We start from the raw sequence: 18,605 nt of genomic DNA on the forward strand, positions 1-18,605 counted from the left end.
ATATACAGCAGTCGTCAGGGTCGAACCCACGACCTCCTGCATACCAGGCAAGGGAGTTACCATCTCGCCATCCAAATTTCAGAGAGGCGTTAAATCTGCCAGAGGGAAGCCAGTGCAACGCAGTGAAGCCGCTCACGACGGACACGAATTCAAAACTCTGGGCCGGAGAGGAATTTTAGCGGCACATTTGGGCTGCGATTTGGGGCGCACGCGCGCCCTGCAAACGACGATGAGCCGAGTGGTGCTGCGGCACTTAGTCTACCACCACACTCTGACCTCGCCCGCTTGGCCCTCCTCCATTTCGTTGTAATTCTTACTGCAATTTCGCGACTTGCCAAGTTCACTTTTGCACTCGGCGCTTCGGAGTCATTGAGCCTAGCTTCGCTTCAACGACCGCTGAGAAGCGATTCGAGGCACCGTAGTGGCGAGACGTTAACTACCTCGCCTGGTATACAGGAGGTTGTGGATTCGATCCCGACCCTGATGCCTGCTGTATATTTGGAGTTTGCGTGTTCTCCCAGCGGTCGCGTGGATTTTTCTGCAGGTGCTCCTGTTTTTCCCTCCGCAATTACAAACATGCGTTTAGAGTATTTGGCCGCTATATATTTACACGTGATGAGCCGCTTCTGCACAAGAGCTATATAGCTCAACGGGCCATACCTAGTAACAACATTTTGTTTAATATTTATAGTTTAGTTTGAGTTCAACGGTGAGACGTTCTGCAGAGAGGTCTGGAAGTTCAGGATCTTCTTCTGCTCCTCTTCTATGGAAATGCATTGAGTAGAAGTGGTAAAACGGCGAAGTCGTGAATCCCAGCTGTTTGCTCGCTTCCGAGCACAACGAGTGTGAACCACTCGCGTCTCGGACAATGCTCACAGTTGGACGCTCGTTCGCACGGAGCTCCGCGCCCACCACCTCCCGTCCAGAGGCACACTATTCGGAAGAGAGGTAAGATTGTTTTGTCCTTTTTGCAACGATTCGCTTTTTGTCGTCCAATTGTTCGAGTACTCGAATCGATGATTGGCGGAGTAATCGATTGCTTAAGTGATCGGAGAGCACAGTTGTCGCTTCGAGCACATTTCCCTGCGCTGCCGCGCCAGGTGGTTCAGCAGTAGGGTTAGCGGCTCGCTGTCGGAAGGTTATGACTTCCAATCCTCGTTGGGGGTTGGCTCAGCCCATTATCCCTCTGGCAGTGGGGGGGGGGGGGGTCAATAAAATGAGTACCACTTTGTGGTAAAATCAACAGTGATTGTCCTCTGTATAGACCTACTGCTCGCCATATCAAGACGGACTTTCCACCACTGGCTCTGCAGGGCTCTAAACAGGAGATAGATAAGCACCGATGCCTCATTATAAACGGTTATTTTTTCAGACTCGATCGTGTAAAATATATTTACTCGATGAATTGTTCAAAATATATACCGGTCGCGACAACCGACGTCTTCAAATCACCGATGCCTCGATGCCCATTTGAGCAGCACGAGGAGGATGACTTCCGTGTGCGCGCACGTGCCCCGTCGCCTGAGCAACTGTCGTCGTCACAATCGTCACGTCACCTCCTGCCCAATCGCAGCGCACCCCCCGCCAAACGCCCCGCCCCGCTCGCCCGCCCGCCCCGCCCCGCCCACTGCCTCGCCCCCCTTGCAACCGCCTCCAAAAAAAACAAACGCCGAGTGGGAAGGAGCCCCGGAAATTCGGGGACACACCGCCGGGGTGGGAAGTAGACGTCGCTGTCACGAGACACGAGAGATATTGTTAATAAAAACAAAGTGGCATTCAAGAAAGCACGAGCGCTGCCTCTAATGCAATAAAACGGAGTTCAATTTATAATCTAACTGCTGGCGCAGCAAAACAACAAAAAAAAGAAGCTAACAATTTTGGCAACCAATTTTACGGGGCTGACTTTATATTCAATTACAGTTCGGCGAAAAGAAAAAAGAAAATTCGATACTTCGTCGTAACGCAGGCTATCTCTTTCCCTTTGCTCTCAACGAAGGACGCACCACATTACATGCACACCTTCATTGTAATGCAATGTCTACCTGTCAAATGGATTTCGCGGGGCTTTCGGCCAGAGCTGCATTCGAGAGAACGACGGCGATCCCGTGACGAAAAAAGAAATGCGTTGGCTTGGCTAAAGAGGGCATTGAACTTTGGGGGAGGCGGCCCAATTCCGTTGTTTAGGTCGTTCGGTTCCTCGTGCGTGGTGCTGGCCACCCACCCCCTCGTGTGCCGTGCCGGTCTTTATAGGTGCTTGCTAACAGCACTTGCCCCTACAGTCTGTTAAGGCTATACGGGGGATATTTATCTTTGTGTGTACCGTGTGTGTGTGTGTGCCGTGTGTGTGTGTGCACTGTGTGTGTGTACCGTGTGTGTGTGTGCCGTGTGTGTGTGCCGTGTGTGTGTGCACTGTGTGTGTACCGTGTGTGTGTGTGCACTGTGTGTGTGTAGCGTGTGTGTGTGCGCCGTGTGTGTGTGTACCGTGTGTGTGTGCTGTGTGTGTGTGTACCGTGTGTGTGTGCCGTGTGTGTGTGCACTGTGTGTGTGTGTGCCGTGTGTGTGTACCGTGTGTGTGTGTGCCGTGTGTGTGTGCCGTGTGTGTGCACTGTGTGTGTACCCTGTGTGTGTGTGCACTGTGTGTGTGTAGCGTGTGTGTGTGCGCCGTGTGTGTGTGTACCGTGTGTTTGTGCTGTGTGTGTGTGTACCGTGTGTGTGTGCCGTGTGTGTGTGCACTGTGTGTGTGTGTGCCGTGTGTGTGTACCGTGTGTGTGTGTACCGTGTGTGTGTGTACCGTGTGTGTGTGCCGTGTGTGTGTGTGCACCGTGTGTGCGTGCACCGTGTGTGTGTGTGCCGTGTGTGTGTAAAGTGTGTGTGTGTGTGTGCACCGTGTGTGTGTGTATCGTGTGTGTGTACCGTGAGTGTGTGTGCTGTGTGTGTATCGTGTGTATGTGTGTGTGTATCGTGTGTACCGTGTGTGTGTGTGCACCGTGTGTGTGTGTATATACCGCATATCCTCATCGCTTGCCCAACCGCTTATTTATGAGCCCATATACGTCACCGTCAAAGTGATGTCCTTGCTCGAATGAGCAACGAGATGATGCTCATCTTCCGTTTAGAGAGCCCTGGAAGTTACCACATTCCTATGACGAGGGCGAGTTTATCCAAAGGATAACAACCACTGTTAACCTCCCCAGAAAGTGGAACTCATTTGAAAGACCTGGAGGGATGATGGAGCTAAGTCAACCCCCTACCAGCATTTACATTTGTAAACGTCCCATTGCGAATCACCTGGCCGCATCCATCAGTTAAAGCCCTTTGTCGATTGACTGGTGGATGAAGGTCTCCCCCATCTTCGCCGTAATAGGAGATGTTTAACCATACTTCACCATTCTAGTCAGTGCGTGATTGTTGGCGGTCACAGGGCCAAGTGCAGATATCACTTGGTCACCGATGTAGCCCTTTGTCGGAAATCGAACTCCTCCGGTGTCTCCGAGCTTGGACAACGACAGTTTCCGTGTTGCACGTCTGAGCAGCTTTGCGTGCGCAAGCTACTCGAGTTGCTGAAGGGCCCTGACCTAAAATATCCCAGTCGTGAACGTCTGACCTCGCAAATTCGCTCGCGGAGTCCCCCGACACAGACGGGGAGAGTTTATCACGCAGCGCGTAACGAGCTGGCCTTATTCGTTGCGTGAACAAATATATAAAATGCGCAGCTGGGGTGAATGACGCTTCGTCGGATTTTTTTTTGTAACGACGGTCGCTCGTCCGCTGGCATTGCGGAGCCGTCGGGGAAAATTAGCCGCGGTTCAAAGTTCATTTATTAGGTATAGCCCTGTGAGCCATTCGGCTCTTGAATCGGGTGCAACCGCAACAAACAAAAAACATGAACAAGAAAACATCTTAAAGTGACTATGTGCAAACAGAAAATCCAAGAAAAGACAGCAAAATATTGCAGAAAAAATGACCGTACACCAACCCTGTGCAAATATCCCAGTGGGATGCAAGTCAAACAACAACAACCACAAGACAACTTAGATTAAGGCCATGATTGTAACTCTGTACTACAACAAACAAACATGGTCAAACCAAAAAACTTTTCGAAAATCACCAAAATAAAGGCATAAAAGCAATGAAACAGTGGTCATAGGAACTGTGACCGAATTTTCACAATCAACGACGTAAACAACATGTACTACCAAACTCTGCAGCCAGAGCTGGCTGCATGAGTCACTCCACAACAGCAGGAGCATCAGTCGGAGTATCAACATTTTTCAATGCACCTTTAAGATCAGCGCACTAAATCAAAACACAGATCATACTTTGCATACTGATTGATGTATAAGTAAGTTTTTTTGTTTTGTTAATACCGTCCGCCGGTTTTCGTACACGTTTCACATCGCAGTTGCTGTGTCGGCGAGTCTGCGTCCAACAGGAATTCTCGTTAGTAAGGCTCTTTGAGAATTATACGTAGGGGTGGGAGGGGGAGAGAGAGAGAGTGAGCACTGAGTTATGTAACGACGAAATAGGTCGTCAGTAAATGCGAGACGGTTAATATTGTTTCCCCGACCCTACCCCGGTTTACGTTCAGGTCGTTTTATTTTTGTGAGATCTTCGTGACGTTGCGGATAACTTTGTCGAGGATGACGAATGCTGTCCGACTCCGCTGCCGATTTGTATCCCTGACGCTGTCTGTGAACGCGCCCCATGTTTATAGAAGTGTTTAGTTGTTGTCTCCTTTTAGTCACACTATTGTTATGTAGGCCAGGTTTAGTCACACTATTGTTATGTAGGCCAGGTTTAGTCACACTATTGTTATGTAGGCCAGGTTTAGTCACACTATTGTTATGTAGGCCAGGTTTAGTCACACTATTGTTATGTAGGCCAGGTTTAGTCACACTATTGTTATGTAGGCCAGGTTTAGTCACACTATTGTTATGTAGGCCAGGTTTAGTCACACTATTGTTATGTAGGCCAGGTTTAGTCACACTATTGTTATGTAGGCCAGGTTTAGTCACACTATTGTTATGTAGGCCAGGTTTAGTCACACTATTGTTATGTAGGCCAGGTTTAGTCACACTATTGTTATGTAGGCCAGGTTTAGTCACACTATTGTTATGTAGGCCATGTTTAGTCACACTATTGTTATGTAGGCCAGGTTTAGTCACACTATTGTTATGTAGGCCAGGTTTAGTCACACTATTGTTATGTAGGCCAGGTTTAGTCACACTATTGTTATGTAGGCCAGGTTTAGTCACACTATTGTTATGTAGGCCAGGTTTAGTCACACTATTGTTATGTAGGCCAGGTTTAGTCACACTATTGTTATGTAGGCCAGGTTTAGTCACACTATTGTTATGTAGGCCAGGTTTAGTCACACTATTGTTATGTAGGCCAGGTTTAGTCACACTATTGTTATGTAGGCCAGGTTTAGTCACACTATTGTTATGTAGGCCAGGTTTAGTCACACTATTGTTATGTAGGCCAGGTTTAGTCACACTATTGTTATGTAGGCCAGGCTTAGTCACAAACCGTACCTCTCCATAACAAAGGCTCAGCCTCTTAAGCCTCACCTTACCATATGAATAAAAAGTGTGCCGTACTTGGCCCTTCCCCCCCCCCTCTCCAACCATTATATATATGGAGTGGTAGCTCTTGCAATCTCTCATTTACTTGATACAGCTGTCGTGGCTGTGACGGTTCCACCTGAAGACGGAGGCTTGTGTTGCCTCCGAAACGTCGTGACTTTTATTTTATTTTACTTTTATAAATTTGTATGTTTTACCTACGTGACTTTACCGAAAAAACCTAAGAATATTTATAGAAGTGCTTTTGATCATTGCCGCGTAATATTTTACGTTCGGGGAGCTCGGATGACCATCAATTTCCACTCCGTCAAGTCCCCTTTTGAAAGTCTACATAAGCCCGGCCTAACATAATTCAATGTTCATGTATCTTGCATGCATCGACTGATTGATAGTGCTTGCACGCATATGCAGTCAATGGCAGATAAACATTGTATTCATCAAAACCTGCTCATATGGGCGATTAGTCTCGACGCTGTTCATTATTAAGTTCTTCCAAACTTTGTGAACTATTGACATATTCGTGCCATGGGGGGGGGGGGGGGCTTAATGAGACTGTCATCCTTAAAATCAGTTAGTCGCTCTTTGATGAAATGAAGAACGATCGAGGCATCATTCCGCAATTATTTTTTAATTCCCGTGTGGAACGTTTGGTCAAATATTTCCACTTATTAAGTTCCACCAACTGCTTCCACTTCTTTGAATGCACGAGGAACCACGTTACAAGCGGGAAGGCAAGCTACGTGATAGGCCGACGCGATGGGGCCTCCATATATATTACGGTGTTTTCGGCCGATTAATGGGTGTTTACATGATGAAAGAAAGAGTCAAGCGATATCAGCCTGGAGTGCTTTTGTAAACCCTGGCTTGGTAATGAAAAGTAACGGATCAATGTTGCCGAGAGATGCAAGTGGTCGATGAGTGCATAGCACCTCTTGTGACATATGAAGCGGAAACACCCCGTAATGACACGAAAACAATGCAGGAAAGGCAGGGGGAAAAAAGTTTGGAAAGGAAACGTGCAGAGGCGCGTGCTTGAAATTACAAAGAGGGGGGGGTGGCGGAAGGAGGAACACGTGGATCAGAGAACGTATGCAAATTACCTGTTAGGAAAAGTGAGTGGGCTCTGACAGGACACGGATTGACTGCGTGAAATAGTCATAAAGACTGGATGACAAGGCACGCAGTCAAAAAGTCAAAGAGATTTCCTGCTCAACCGACCTCTCAGCTGGTGCCCATCTCCCGTTTGCAGCCCTGAGCCAGGAGTGGAAACTCCACATTGCTATGGTGGGGGCGAGTCTATCCATGTAGGACAACCGCTGTTGGTTTCCCCGAAAAGTATTTCTTATCGTATCGACCCCAGGTGGATGACGGTCTGAGTCAGCTCCCCACCCACCCACCCGCCCACGCCAACCGTGATTTGAACCCACGACCTTCCCGATCGCGAGCCGCTCGCTCTACCGCTGGAGTGTACGGAGTGTCAACGATATTCTAGATTTTAAGTTTTCGTGACTGCAAGGATCCATACAAAAATAATTTTGCTGGAGCAGTCAACACCTGATGACGGTTGCTTGTGTCGCTTCCGAAACGTCGTGATTTTATTTTATTTGTTTTCATTTTAATTTATTTTATATTTTTTTTACCTACGTGACTTTACCGAAAAAAACAAAGAGTATGTCAACGATATTCTTTTGCAAGGAAGGGCTCTGCTATGCTAAACCGATTCGCCTTCGAGCAAAGGGTTAACCCTCGGCCTGCGGGACAAATTACTCCTTCCCCGAAGCTCCCTGCCAGCCGTTTTTTGCTCGGCAGATGTTTAAAGCGTCCCCGGAGGGGTGGACGATGAAACCATCTGCACTGTTTATCGCAAGGCGGCACTTTAATTCATTAGCGCGTTTATTTTTAATCATGTGTGAAGGAGGGCAGGCACGTCGTGGGCTCTCCCTCCCCACCCACCCACCCCACACACGGGTGCCTGTAATGCGTTCTCGAGGTGTGGGCGCTCAGCAGGTGCCAGCCAGTGATTCAGCAGCTCCCGTTAGTTCGACACAAATGGCTTTCGTGAACTCCCCGTAACCGCCCGGGTGTAGTAGTGGCAGTGGTCTTGGTGCGCGTGGGGAGCGCTGCGCTACGAACCCCGGTGAGCCGAGTTCGACTCCCGCTCACGGCAGCTAATCGCCAGTGACGATTTTCTGAACCGGTCCTGGGCCTCCCCAAGGTCTGCTCAGCCTCAAATGAGTACCTGGTGCGGCTGGGGGTGGTGTTGGCCACCGACCCCCTCGTGTGCCGTACCAGCCTTCATAGGTGCTCGCTAATAGCACTTGCAACAAACAGTCTGTTAAGGCTACACGGGGGCCTTTGTCTTTGGTACGTGTCATGCAATCCAACGACTCTATTACGGTACAACGTTGAGTTACTTTTCGGATTTCATGAGCGTCTTTGGGTAACTGCATTTCAAGACACTACGCATAGACACAGAGACCCATAGACTCACGCAGAGACCCGTGCAACGTGCATTACAATTTGTATTCCAACAAAGGCTGTATGAAAGTAATATAAAAAATAACTTTTTAAAAACACGCTTTTATGAATTGTACTAGGAAGAACTCTACGACTCCATGAAGTGGCCCCGAAGCTTGCCACAACGTAAGGGACCGTGGCCAATTACAGCCGACGTCAGCTGAGCATGGACAATTAGACCCAAACCGAAACATAACATATAAAAATGAATAGTAATAGGTTTTTACCCTTTCAACTGGTACAAAAACTGACACCTTTATACAAGGGATCATGTTTGCAATAACCACAACACAAGCAGTCAAAATGCAAACAAAAAGGAACCACTCTGCCTTTAGGCGTCATCTGGTCCAACACCAATGGAGATTAGGCTGTAAGAAAAGCTGTCTCGGGTGTGGACCAATCAACTTCAAGGACAGTGCATATCATTATCAGAGTGGTTTCTTTTTGTTTTCATATTCATGTCCGCGTGGAAATTTACACGAACGCACAAGAAAGCCGCGCACTCCACATGCCGCACACCTCCCCTCATTAATAATCATAAGCGGGTGACGTCACTCCACATGCCGCACCCCTCCGCAATAACCATGAGGGGGTGACGTCACTCCACATGCCGCACCCCTCCCCAATAACCATTAGCGGCTGACGTCACTCCACATGGGGCAACCCCCCCCCCCCTCATTAATAATCATGAGCTGAACAATGATTCTATTCATACTCATATTCTATTGAATATTTCAAGATTTACTTGCAATATACACCCGTCCTTGGCCTTACAAAAAAGCCCGTGTCTATATAATCTAATGCGACGAGAGCCTCTTTGGCTGGGCGCGTGCTCGCGAGCGCCGCGTTCTGACTGCCGTGCGTCGACGAATCCTTGGGGCGTGGGGAGGGAGTCTCTCTGCAACGCGCCTTCTCCTCGTGTCTTTGTATTCACGGCACCGCCGCCACCGCGTGATGGATGCGAGCGGCTGGGTGGGGCTGTGTCATTGGGAGGGAGGAGAAGGAGGCGTTTGCGGGTGGTGGTGGGTGGGTTGAGAGAGAGAGACCACGGGCGGGCGCGCCTGTGCGTCGATTTCCGCCCCGAAAATTGCCTTGGGTTGCGAGAGCGAGACTTTTCTGAAAACATTTGTGGCTCGGGTGACGGGGGGGGCGGGGGGCGGGGGGGGGCGGGGGGGGCAGCCCTCACCTCCCACCCCCCATCCCCCACCTCCTCCTCCTCCCCCACCCAGGATTCACAGCCACAAATCAAAGCCACGGTCGGTCACGTTATTGAGCGCCGCTCCGAGTAAAGAGAGGGGCGAGAAGGAGGTGAATATGCAAATTAGTTTAAATTTGTGTTTGTTTGTGTCTTCGTCAACCGCCGTTAACTCTCTACGAGATCCAGCCTCGTTACCAATGACTGCGAACGATAAACGCAAACCATGACTGCACGGACAGATCGACACGCTGAGATCGTGTGACCCAGGTTCGCTAAATCATCGGGCTCCTTCAAGGGTGCAGTGAGTTAATTTGTCTCATGCCGGGCACCGTGATGGTTGCCCGGAGGAAAACATCACGTCGCGTTTTGCTCTGCAACCTTCACGTGACTACATTTGATTTCTACCAGAATCTGAGGATCGGGTCTAGGGTGTGAGCGGTGTCATGCGACGAACAATTACCAGTGGCGCGTATGGGGGAAGGTAAAGGTTTTGAAGACGAGCGATAGTGGGTTAAGTGTAATGTGGATTGTAACAAGTATAACCCGTAAAAACAAAGTTTTTCACTATAAATCCTTTGTATGCGTGGCGGTTAGAGTCCTCTCGTCCTCTGGCTTGAGATGGCTGCCACCTATGGGTCAGATGATTGCATTGCACCATTAAGCAATTGGTAATTACATATAATATTTTTGTCCTAAGAAGTGTAAAATTTTGGAATTGTTTTTTCACGAACATGAATTGTCACGCACAACGAGTCTGTGTGGAAAATGTCAGCTCGATTGGATCACGGGAAGTGGGTTAAAAAACGACCGAAAGATTTACACGGTCGTAAGCAAGCAAGCACGCAAGCAAGCAAGCACGCAAGCAAGCAAGCGAACTTAATATAAAGGATTAAAAGTATAACCCGTAAAAACAAAGTTTTTCACTATAAATCCTTTATATGCGTAGCGGCTAGAGTCCTCTCGTCCTCTGGCTTGAGATGGCTGCCACCTATGGGTCAGATGATTGCATTGCACCATTAAGCAATTGGTAATTACATATAATATTTTTGTCCTAAGAAGTGTAAAATTTTGGAATTGTTTTTTCACGAACATTAATTGTCACGCACAACGAGTCTGTGTGGAAAATGTCAGCTCGATTGGATCACGGGAAGTGGGTTAAAAAACGACCGAAAGATTCGCACGGTCCTAAGCAAGCAAGCGAACTTAATATAAAGGATTTAAAAATCACATGGGCCTGAAATGGCTCGGCGCCCCCCCCCTCCCCCTGTCCGAAATCATTCCCAGCTCGTGAAATTAAGGCATCTCAGCAGCGACGGGACTAACGCGTAAGCATGTCGAGGGCTGAGTCCCCTCGGATTTCTCGGTGAAATCCAGTTTCCTCCCACGCACAAAACGTCTTCAAAGCAGTAATTTGGCCAAACCCCCGCTGTAGGGATTGTGCCAAGCCTCACTAAACCTACGCTGGGTAAACAGAGAATAGTTTTTTTAATTATTATTATTATTATTAATGCGCCACGTAATCCTGACCCTTTCATTGTCATCCCTGAGACGGCCCGAAAGCCCTCCACACGTCGAGAGTGAATGTAACCGCTTTAAGTAGCAAACGCGCACATAATGCACTTAATGAAAACAAATTTGCTGAAAGCTGCCCGGTGCCTTAATGCGATGGGAAACGATTTGGCAGGAGAAAGTTTTAATCCGAATTTTCATAATCAGGAAAAATGCACTGCAGGATTAACATATGTCACCGTGCTGCGCGGGAAACCACTCGCTGGATCCAACGAGCCCACGCAAAACAAAGACAAAGATCCCCCGTGTAGCCTGTAACAGACCGTTGGGGCAAGTGCTGTTAGCGAGCACCTATGAAGGCCGGCACGGCACACGAGGGGGTGGGTGGCCAACAACACGCCCGGCCGCCTTTGTCTCCCTCGCGGCGATGTCTACACATCGCACCAGGTACTCATTTGAGGCTGAGTCGACCTAGGGGAGGCCCAGGAGCGGTTCAGACAATCGTCACTGGGCGTTGGTCGTGAGCGGGAATCGAACCCGGGTCGCCGGGTTCGTAGCGCAGCGTAGCGCTAACACCGCTGAACCACCGCTCGCTCGATCCAACAGGCTGACGCACGCGCACACACACGCACATACACACACGCACACGCACACATGCACATACACACGCACACACGCACACGCGCACACACGCACACTCACGCACAGGCACACACGCATGCGCAAGCACGCACACACGTACTCACATACGCACAGGCACACACGCACACACGCCCACACACACACACAAGCGCACGCACGCACAGGCACACGCACACACACACGCACAGGCACACACACGCACACGTACGCGCACACGCACACACGCACACACAAACACGCACACACGCACACACACGCACGCAAATGATTTCCCGGTGCTCACTTGGTGGGGAGTGGGGGGGCTACCGCTTCGTTCTAGACCAGAGGGCGATGATTGCTTCTCATTCCGGTCGTTGAGCTGCCAAGGAGCTCCACGCTGGTGTTGATATTCGCCGGTGCTCACTGCCCAGTGCCTAGCCTGTGGCGGTGCATGCGATGGGCTCCCTCAGCCCAGAGCGAGGAATACGATTTACAGATTCGCAGATGAGTTTCTGAGTCAGAGATTTCCACGGTAGCCCACAAAACCTGCACTGCTCTATAATGATCAGCTTGGATCAATCTTGATGGAACCAGACCAGATAGAACCCAGACCAGATAATTTGAAGCTTTCGTGACTGCAGGAATCCATACTCTTTGGTTCTTTCGGTAAAGTCACGTAGTTAAAAAGAAAAAATAAATAATTAAATATAATAATAAATCATTTATATTTCACTCGTCGGTACCACCTGAAGTGGCATCGCTTCAAACGGTTCCAATTGTCTCGTTGTGGCCAAACAAACAGTGAATTCACGCGATGAGCACTTGAAATGAGTCACATCACCGTAGCAGGCATGTCACTTGCATTAGCCACATCAACAAATCGGTACCTCGCGCCTCCCTTTCCCTACCATCACGCTTCCTTGCCATCCCCTCCCCAACACTCAAACCCCCATCCCTTTTCCCCATCGGCCAATAACTAATGTACCATGTATTATTCTTGTAAAGCGCTTTGACAAAAACGCCGTAATAAATCCTAAATAAGATAAGGAAATGTGCTCCGATTCCTTCCTACACCCAGGCTCTCATTGATTGGCCGATGACATATTTCTATAGAGAGGACTGCAGAGCTTGGGGAGTGGGAAAATGTCGCTTTGACTGCGGTGCCTCCTCGTGCCTCCTAATCGTCTTTATCTCTTCAGGAGTGAGTGGAGGCTGTGTGGGCGCTGCAAATTGAAATCGCGATTCTTCGTATCATTATCATCACCGTAGGGGCCGTCCATAAATGACGTCACGCGATTTTGGACGATTTTTTACCCCCCCCCCCCTCGTCACACGGCGTCACAAAAAGTCAGCCCCCCTCAAAATATGACATCACAAAGCTCTGCCCCCCCCCCCCCCCCAAAAACCATATTTCCATTTTGAAAATAAAACATGCTTCAAATCGCTTTAAACTATTGTCATTGTAGTGCGTATTTAATGTGGTGCTGCACTCTGATGTTGTAGGAGTGTTGTTATAACAATTAGTGTTTTTTTTCGCCGTGGATTTCACACCTGATGACGATTGCTTGTGTTGCAGTCGAAACGTCGTGATAAGTTTTAATGTTTTATATTTATATTATTTTATTATTTCCCTTCGACGTGACTTTACCGAAAGAACCAATAATATAATAATACAATTAGTGTTGTTATAACAATTCTATATTTATTTAAAGTTGCGCATTTTGTTGTGACGTCACATTTCTCAACCCCCCCCTCCCCCTCGTCACACATCGTCACAATGTCTGACCCCCCCCCCCACCCCCTAGGTCCGTGACGTCATTTATGGACGGCCCCATATGATTATAAATATATTTCAGAGATCCCTTCTCTTTCAAGCAAATCGCAACCCTTTCTTGTTTTTGTCATTCCAGGAACCAGCCATCAAACCACCAAGACCTCTCTCTCAACATCTTCCAGAGGTCAGATGCCTTACACCTGACATTGACCAACTCGATTACATGGAGATACACCCACACACGTATATTCATACTGGTAGGAACCTCCTGGTTACACCAGCCCACAGGGGATTATTGTGTCCGTCGTGCAGGGAGGGGCTGGGTGGGGAGGGGAGGGTGGGGAGGGGCTGGGTGGGGAGGGTGGGGCTGGGTGGGGATGGGAGGGTGGGGAGGGGCTGGGTGAGGAGGGTGGGGAGGGGCTGGGTGGGGCTGGGTGGGGGGTGGGAGGGGTGGGGTTGGGTGGGGGAGGGGCTGGTCACCCCGTAGTGCCCTTATAAAACTCAACGTTTAACCTACTCACGCCAGCTTGTGCCCGCCCTCACAGTCGGGCATATTTGCCGAATACACCACACCGCCGTTGACCCTGGCTATTGACCGAGCAACCCAACGTTCCTACCAGCTCCCTCCGCAGGAATGGGTTATAATTAGATAATTATATCGTTTATCTAGCTGTTATGATGCTCATATGCCTCAGTAACTCAATAAACCTCATCTCAAAAAAATGTAAGGGAACCCCCCGTGGCAGCTATCGCTGTGCGGCACGAGGTGACTCGACACTGGTCTGCGATCGGGCATTCGTCTTCTATTACGTGACCATGATTGTGATGTGTCATCCCAATTCAGTAATTTGACGGTGAATTCTTTGTAATGTGTCACGGTGGCGAGGTTAACTACCTCGCCTGGTGTACAGGAGGTCGTGGGTTCGATCCCGACACTGACGCCTGCTGTGGATTTGGAGATTGCGTGTCTCTCTCCCCGTGATCACGTGTTTTTTTCTCGAGATCGCTTCTGAAAAAAAAGCTATATAGCTCAGTGAACCGTTACCTGGTTAAAATAAAACAATTATTTTAGTCAATGACCTCGTCTCTAATGACGACTGAGAAGTTATTTTGCGTCCGTCGCGAAGGAGACGGCGCCTGCACCTATCCACGGTCAACGCGCGCACACACACGTACACCGCAGTCATAACCAGGGTGGCCTGCCCGTGTGCAACCGCCAATCTCGGCGACGAACGGCGAGCACTCCACGCATTGTGCTCTCTCTCTCTGACATCTGCGAAGTGTTCCATCATCTCGAAAGCGATTTTTCCATCGAGCTGACAAGATCCCGCACGCGTGTTTCGGTCCCTGATTTGTGATAATCGCGCGCGTGTTGAGTGTTTCGACTGGGGCCTATGGAACCCTGCCAATGGAGGGCGTCGCTTATCTCTCGATCCGGTTCATGCCGAGGTCACTGACGCGCGCGTTGATGGCTCTGCAGAGTACCACGCGTGTCCCGAAGGTCAAAGTACCCCTGGTGATGTGAACAGGTCGCGCGTACGATGTGACCCAGTCCAATGAAAATGTCGCAGTTCAAACGGGCGTTATGGTGGCGGTGTGGTGGCAATACTCGTGCCTCACGGCAAAAACTGTCTGGGTTAGATTCGAATCGGGTCGGCTTTCTGTGTGGCGTTTGTGCGTTCTCGCACTGTTCTGCATGGATTTTCAATGCGCTCTCTCCAGTTTCCTCCCATAGCTAAAACAAAAAAATGGCACGCAATGGAACTAACCCAATGCTAAAAACAAAAATCCTACAAATTACTCAATCGGCATTACACGTATGTTGAACTTCATTCGAAACCGTACGTAGCCGACCGTGCTAATGGGAGGTGCGAGAAAGGACAACACAGAGCTATCATCAACCCCCGACTGTGACAGCTTGGCAGGACCCTCCTAAAAAAAAGAGTCTTGAGACTCAATGAGGCTTGCTTGGGTAAATCAAGCGTAATCATAAAAATAAATTACAATCCCGCTAACAACGTTTCGCTTCCCACTGGCCCCGCCATCACCCCCCCTCCCCTCCCCTCCCCCCCACCTTGCCAACCCCGCCCCTCACTACAATAACATTTACAAGCATCACGAGAGGTGCAGTTAGACCTCTGCTGGGCACCTGGGGGAGCCGCAGATGGGAAGGCGTTGCTCTGGCACGCTAGTCGACTTGAGTCTCAAGGCCAGCGCTGGAGGCGACAGGCACGAATTGAGCCGAGCAACACAAGCTTACAGAACCACAAGTTGCTCAAGTGCCCTCACCACCACCACCCCCACCTCCCCACCGTCATTTATGGACGGCCCCTAAGCCGCTTTGTTCCCGTTATCATTTGTGGCCGGGTCACTTCTGGAAAAGGTGCGATGTAGCTCAGTGGGTATTGACTGATTAAATAAAATAAAATTGTTTCGTTTTTAGTTTAGCTTAAGAAGGTGCGATGTTGTTCACCGATACAGTCTGCAGTAGTTTTGCATGAGCGGGTCATTTTTCCTGTTGAATCCGAAATGAGTAGTTTGCAGATTTGAACCATGACATGGGCACACAATGGCCTACTCGTTATGAATGTCGTCAGGGAATCTTGAACGTCCGCTGTGGAGAATTTCATGGTTAGCATACCAGCAGTAATAACCAGGGCGGCAGGCCAGATTTGAATTTCGAACCACTGAACAAGCGATGACCGCCCTAGCGCTGGGCCGCATCAACACACACAAGCATATCCATGGGAAAATATTCCGTTAACGGGAAAGAAGAAAACAAATAGATAAACGTTATTTTTGACAATTGAAGGCAATGTTTTGTGCTGATGATATTCATGAAAACAGCGTGAATCCACAGAACTAACTTATTTAGGAACTGCGCAATATAATAACCATTAGGAGTTGTAATGCGTCTTAAGTGCAATCGCATCTCAATCTCAAGCCCGTACACAATTGTGTCTGTGTGTGTGCATCACGTGGGGGCAGGGGAGGCTGGGGGGAGGGGGGTTGGGATGGAGATCAAGACGTCATCGCAACCAAACGTCGTTCATGCCACCCGCACCTCCTCGCAAAGCTCTTCACACTCCGCCAGAACCCGCAGCTGATACACGGCAGAGTCACGCAGCGACCACATCCCACGATCTGCCAGGGACAGTCTCCACCATCTGGGCCTTGCGTCTCCTCTTGCCCGGACTCCAATGTCCCGTTTCGGCAATCGGCCCCTTCCTTCCGATATCAGGAAGCCGCTGTGAAGCAAGTGCCGGGGGATTGCCCTGTCCCCAGACGACCTGCTTGTCAGTTTTGTTGTGGTTTCCTTATTCACCAAAGTTCCTGTACCTGACACCATCGCAATCATTGAAGACTTGGTTCATCAAGGACTGAATGCTGGGGTACCCCCCCTGGTGAGACACTGCTTAACCAATACATACTTCACCTGGAATGGAACTTTCTACAAGCAAACTGAGGGCACCCCAATGGGCTCCCCCCTATCTCCGGTTGTAGCCAACATCTTCATGGAGAAATTTGAGACTGACGCCATCCAGACTGCCACTCTACGCCCGACCTTATGGAAGAGGTACGTAGACGACACTTTTGTCATCTGGCCACATGGCCGGCCTGCTCTAGACCAATTTCTCGACCACATCAATTCCATACACCCAGCCATCAGATTCACCATGGAAGTCGAAAAAGATGGCAAGCTACCCTTTTTGGATGTCCTAATTAAAATGAGACCTGATGGTTCAATGAGCCACTCTGTCTACAGGAAAGCCACCCATACGGATGCTTACCTAAAACCGGATTCCCACCACCATCCATCCCAGAAGAATTCCCTCATCAAGACTCTATACCATAGAGCCCAATGCATCTCCGACCAGGAACACATTGCCAGTGAACTCAAACACGTACGCCAAGCTCTTAAGGCTAATGGTTACTCCGACTACACAATCCGCAAAGCCATCACTCCAACCATCAAGAAGGATCCTGTTGAGAAGCCTTTCAAGACCATCACCTGACCCTACATTGCTGGGGTCACAAAACAGATCTCCAAAATCCTGATTAAACACAAGATTTAGGTCCGATTCAACACAGTACATAAAATCCGTGATCTGGTCCCGTCTGTAAAAGATGTGGTTCTAGACATACAGTAACCTGGCGTCTACAAACTAAGTTGCCTCTGTGGTAGCAGTTACATTGGGGAAACCAAACGACATGTCTCGGACCGCATCCGTGAACATAAAGCAGACCTGAAACACGGTAGGACAAACACCTCAGCCGTGGCAGATCACTGTTACAACTCAGAGGGCTCACATGACATTGACTCCTCCAAGACAGAGGTTCTCTGCAAGCCATCTGGCTATCATGAGAGATTCGTTCATGAGGCGATCCACATATACAAACACAGAGACAATTTCAACCGAGAAGATGGATTCTGGCTTAGCAATCATTGGAAGGACGTAATAAACTATTTCGGATCTTAACTGATTGTGTTCACGTTTACGGTGACTTTCAGACCGCGTTCCAATCACTGGCATTGTATTCTCCGCAGGGAATGGATTCTTTGCTCCGCTGCAAGTTTCCCCCCACGACTCACCCATTGACACGACGGTCAATGGTACAGTGTATAATAACAAATAATATGACATTTATATGCTTAATACAATGTAAAAAGTAATATATAGTATCTTAATTGTATAGTAAACATATAGCAGTGTGATACACATTAGGGTGGGTAGAATAATACATAGTGTTATATTAAAATGTATAAGGTGGTTTATAGCAATACAGTATGTAATTTAATGTTGGGTTTGTCTATAGCAGTATATAGTACGGTGTATACTCGTGTGAGTTAAGAGAATAAAGTTTAGATGGAAGCAAATTATATAATTTTTACGACGTAGAATTGTAATGTATTACTTACTGTTAGTAACTCAGCTTATTTTAGAGTATAGTAAGTATACTGATGATGCTATGCAGTTTATACTTCAGTTTTTTATGTAGTTTATACTTTAGTTTTCTACGTGGTTGTTTAGTAACTGCAGCTACATACTATTAACATTCCTTTCCTTTGTTAATGCTACTCCCTGCACCCTCCCTTTGGTGCTGTTGATCCTGCATAATGCATGGGCATAATATGACTTTGAAACCCCCCCGCCCACCTCCTACGCATTTCCCATGAATATGCTAAATTCCTCTTCATATGCACATTATTTTTGTTAAGGCTCTCTCCTTCCACCTCCAACCCAGCTTATATATAAGCTCCTAGCTTGGCAGTGTCTCAATCTTCACCTGAAGACGGCTGCTTGCGTTGTAGCCGAAACGTCGTGAGAATTATTTTATTTTATTGTTTTATTTTTATTATTTTATTACTTCCCTTCTACGTGACTTTACCGAAAGAACC

The 18,605-nt window shown here is 48.5% G+C and overlaps 1 protein-coding gene across 4 annotated transcripts in view; it reads left to right on the forward strand.

Moving 5' to 3' along the window:
• Positions 1-18,605, forward strand: part of LOC144945601 (IQ motif and SEC7 domain-containing protein 1-like) — a 564,126-nt gene that overhangs the window by 302,884 nt on the left and 242,637 nt on the right. For all 4 annotated transcript variants that reach the window (XM_078874099.1, XM_078874100.1, XM_078874101.1 and 1 more), the window contains exon 2: positions 13,341-13,388. The gene's annotated coding sequence lies outside the window, so the exon portion shown is untranslated. The remainder of the gene's footprint in view (positions 1-13,340; positions 13,389-18,605) is intronic.

The sequence above is a fragment of the Lampetra fluviatilis genome, chromosome 38 (genome assembly GCF_964198595.1).
Source record: "Lampetra fluviatilis chromosome 38, kcLamFluv1.1, whole genome shotgun sequence".
Taxonomy (NCBI): domain Eukaryota; kingdom Metazoa; phylum Chordata; class Hyperoartia; order Petromyzontiformes; family Petromyzontidae; genus Lampetra; species Lampetra fluviatilis.